Here is a 4,217-nt window from a genome sequence, read left to right as displayed (position 1 = left end):
AGAGAGAGAGAGAGCGCCGCAGCCCCCAGACCAAGGAGGGGAGAGGCGGTTGGAAGCACAGGAGTAGGAGAGGGGCAGGGAGAAGCCCGAACGGTGCAGAGGAGAGAGGCAGCCAAGAAAGAAGAGGGAGGGAGGGAGGGAGGGAGGGAAAGGAGGGCGAGGCGGGGCTGGCAGCCAGCATACAGACTTGGACTGGCAGCCGGGCAGCCGCCTGGGAGGGTAAGGAGGGCAACGAAAGGGTGAGGGCAGCGGATAATCGAGAGAGGCCAGGGTGCGAGGCAGGCGCAGACCCGCGCACAGGCAGCCCGGAGCAGCCCCAGCGCCTCCGGAGCCGAGCCGGGGGCGGTCATCGGCACCTCCCTCCACTGCAGCCCGAGGCCGGAGGAGCGCCATCCCGGTGAGGAGCCAGCAAGCCAGGCAGCCAGCCACCGAGCACGCCCGGCCGCCGGCCCGGCCGCCAGCCCCTGCTCGGAGAGCCGGTGTGGCCCCATCACCCTAGCCCTGTGTACGGAACAAACGAACCCAGCCTAGCCGAGCGATCCCTGGCGGAGCCAGCCCGGGGCTGGATCGAAGCACCGACGGAGCTCAGCGCCCGCGGAGCCCAGGTAAGGGGGCCGCCCGCCTGCGCGTCCGGCAGCTCGGCCGCCCTCCGGTCCAGCCAGCCGGCAGCTCATCAGTCCGTGTCTCTCGGTCCCTACGCCTGCCCGGCCTCTCCCGGTCCCTGTTTCAGCTGCCAGGGCTGCTGGAGTCGCCTCCGCGGCTGCCTTTGTCTGCCTCCTCCCGTCTCCTTTCTGCCCCTTTGCCTTTCTCAGGATTCGGGAGATCCACTTTGCTGGCCTTGGCGGACTCCGTGTGTGTGTATGTGTGTGTGTGTGTGTGTGTGTGTGTGTATGTTTGTGTGCGTGTGAGTTTGTGTGTGTATGCTTGTGTGTGTGTGCGTGTGTGTGTGTGTGTGTGTGTGTGTGTGTGCCCTAGCCGCCTATCTAGAGGCCCCTTTAAGCACCCCCCCAGGCAACCCCACCAAAGCTTGGAGGGAAGTCTGCCCCTCACCCCGACAGAATGGCTGGGAGAGGGGCACGAGAGTTGAAGAACGAGGCAGGGCTCTGTCTGGGCACTGAAAAGTTGTCTAGTGTCTGGGGGAGGGGGGGCGGGGCGCTGCAGGCGGGCCCCAAGGGACCTGCTGCCTCAATGGTCCACTGGGGGAAGGGGGGGATGGGGTGAGCGGACCGGTCCCTTGTGTCTCCCACCAGCTCAAGGGGAGGCTCCCTGACTCCTCTTTGTAACTAGATGTCGCGTCTGCTGTTGTGTCTGGGGGACGCTGCACGCTGAGTTCCCTGCAGACATACTGAGAAAGTTTTCTTAGGCAGAGACTTGTCTGTCTTCATAAGGCCAAGAAGAGGAGGGCAAGGCTGGGGGTGGGGGGGAGACGAGACCGCGGTCCCTCTCTCAGAGGATCGAGGATGTTTGCAATAGCAAAGCAGGGAAAATGATAGAGAAAGAGAGTGAGAGGGAGGGTAAGTGTGACAGAGAGAGGCGCCCGAGGTTGAACTGAGCTGAGCTGGAGCATAGTCCTGCCAGGGCATTCCGAGGTTTGCCTGGAACTGAGGGAGAACAGCTGCAGGGCCGGGCGCGAAGGAGAGCTGCCGCTTGGCAGGCCCCAAATGACCCCCTCTGTCCCGTCCTTCCTCTCCCCTCCCCCTCCCCTCCCAAGATTCCAGTTCACCAAATTCGACTCAAACGTGTGAGAGATTCTCGATCACAGAGAAGCGCCCAGGAAACATTTGGGATTGGGTTGGGATTGTTGCTTTGCAGATTCAAAGCTTAGACTTTCGGTTAGGATTGAGGCAGACAGGGGCGAATGTGAGTGAGCCGAGCTTGGGCCACCCTTGGAACTCCCCCCTCGCCTACATCCCCTACTTCATAGATCCATACTTCCCACATGACTCTGGGTCCCCACACTGAAGCAGGTCATTTCACCTTCAGGGAAGGTGATGCCCCTTCCTGTCCTCTTGGCCAAATCCAGAGGACTTTGGTCCTTATGAGTCAGCTGCTCCTTCCCGAGGTTTTCCTATTGAAGTCCAAGGCTGGCCAGGTCTGGGGGCAACTGTCTCCAGATGGTTCTGATTGTGGTTCATCAGATCCTGAACCTCCTGTTAATTACATGGAATCCCATCCCTTTTCCTGGTCACTAATCCAGACCATATAGGAGGCTGGGGGAGGTACCAGCTTGGAGATGATATTCCCCTCTCTGTAGCTAGTTATTGCTACCTGTGTATGTGTCCCTGTTTTCACCCCCTAAGGCATCAGCTCTTGGCTTTTGGTCCCCAGCTCATCCAGGCAGGTAGACCCCTCCAGCTGCCCATGAGGGAATAATCACTAAAGATGATTTGGCATATTGGGGAAAATGAAAAGAGGATGGATTCAGCACATCTGAAAGGGAGCTTCAACCCCCCACTGCTGTCTGGTGACTTGAGGGAAACCGAAATCAGACCACCCTGGAAAGCGTCCTCCACTGTCCAAGGCTCTTCAGCTCACAGCACACTGTTTGTTGTATGGTCCATTTTCACCTTGGATGGAGGCTGCTTCAAGTGTGTAAATCATCTCCAGTGACTTTGCTTCCCAGGTCCCCCCCCTAACCATGATTACCTTGAGGATTCTCGGCCATGTGCTCTGTGAGAGCAGCCTCTCCCTGTGCACTCAGGGACTTTCCACTTTTGTTGTGCACTGCCTTCAATGCCCACGGTAGGAAGCATCATAGACCAGCAAGGACTGATAGATAGCATTGAATGTGTAAGTGGGGGTCAATTACCATGTTTGGCAATCCTCTGGAACATGTATAAGATCATTTAAATCTCGTGAATGTCATGAAAAAGTCTCAGATGAGATGAAGAATCCCATGAAATTTTACAGCAAATGACACCCCACCCTCCTACCTGCCCCTGCCCTGCCCCTCTATCCACCAAAAATCAAAAGTTTAGAAGAAATTCTTGCGTCAGGTATGTTGAAAGTTCTGAAAAGCTCAGCTACCTGAAGTGGCGCCTGGTATTCAGGGCTTCAAAGATAAACATGGCATTTCCCCTTCAATATCTAGGGCACTGAGTCCAGGAGAGGAGTGAAGTTGTGGTCTCAAAGAGACGCCTTTCTGGTCCTATGAAATATTTCAGAACAAACTGAGCAATTATAATAAACTCAAGCAATCTGATACATATGGCCCCTCTCCTCTCTTCTCCTCTCCTCTCCTCAACACTGAGGGTCTAAACCAGTAAGCCATCAAACCAGGATGTTTTCCTTAAAGTTGGAAGAAGATTCTGAGGCTCACCCTCTTCCCTTCCCACCCTTATTTCAGAATTATAAATTCTCCTCCAATATTTTTGGTCACAGTTAAACATGCCCAAGATGATGCAGTTACCCTAGTCAAACCATTTTGCTTTTTGTGACACAGGGGAGGGAAGAGAGGCATTCTCCGAATCTCGGAATCCTAAGAATGAAATGCTCAAGAGATTGGCTTATTGCCATTATCTCCATCCTTATAGATCAGGTGGAAAGAGTTCTGCTGGCACTTAGAGTCCACCTGAGAAGGATGTTATTAGAGGGAGGATGTTTCTTTGTTGGAAAATCCCCGAGAATGGAATATCAGAGGAATTCTAAGGAAAAGCAAGCTGTCCCCAAAGAGAAAAGATGATGAATTTGAAGTGAACTTTGTGCTTGTTCTTGCCAACCAAGAAAATGGGCAGTGTGTTTTATCCTTTCAGTTATGCCCAGGTTGAAATGAATGCCGATGATTGGGAATGAAACCAAACCAAACCAGCCACCCACTTGGAAATTCCCTGCAGGGGGCAGAGAGGAGGGGAGCCAGAGGAGGGGAGCTTTCCTTAGGTTTGAGACCCAGACCTTGCAATGGGAGGAGGAGAAAGCAAGGACTTGGCCACTTTAAAAATGAAACTGTCAGGCATGCAGAGCCATGTTCTGACCCCTTAGTCCAGGCGTGAGGAGTCATGGGGCACTTATTTTCCTCTGAGGTCAAGGAGAATGTTGTCTTCAGAGAGGAAAGACAATCTGACACCATGTGCCCAGCACTGACAGACATGGAAGTGAAATGTGAGCCCCTATCGCCTCCAAGGTGATGGCCTCTGAGCAGCTGCATTCATGTAGGCACACACACACTTACACCCCACACATGACTTACACCACATGACACACCATACCACAGACACCAC

General features: G+C 54.5%; 1 protein-coding gene across 1 annotated transcript in view; it reads left to right on the top strand.

The window, feature by feature from the left end:
* Positions 1-148: 148 nt before the first annotated feature.
* Positions 149-4,217, top strand: part of LOC138158291 (cAMP-regulated phosphoprotein 21-like) — a 74,050-nt gene continuing 69,981 nt past the window's right edge. The window contains exon 1 of the mRNA XM_069084448.1: positions 149-605. The gene's annotated coding sequence lies outside the window, so the exon portion shown is untranslated. The remainder of the gene's footprint in view (positions 606-4,217) is intronic.

This window comes from Petaurus breviceps, unplaced genomic scaffold (genome assembly GCF_028583685.1).
Source record: "Petaurus breviceps papuanus isolate PSGF00001 unplaced genomic scaffold, PetGlider_PUasm1.0 174, whole genome shotgun sequence".
Taxonomy (NCBI): domain Eukaryota; kingdom Metazoa; phylum Chordata; class Mammalia; order Diprotodontia; family Petauridae; genus Petaurus; species Petaurus breviceps.
This window is presented reverse-complemented; position numbering and strand designations above follow the sequence as displayed.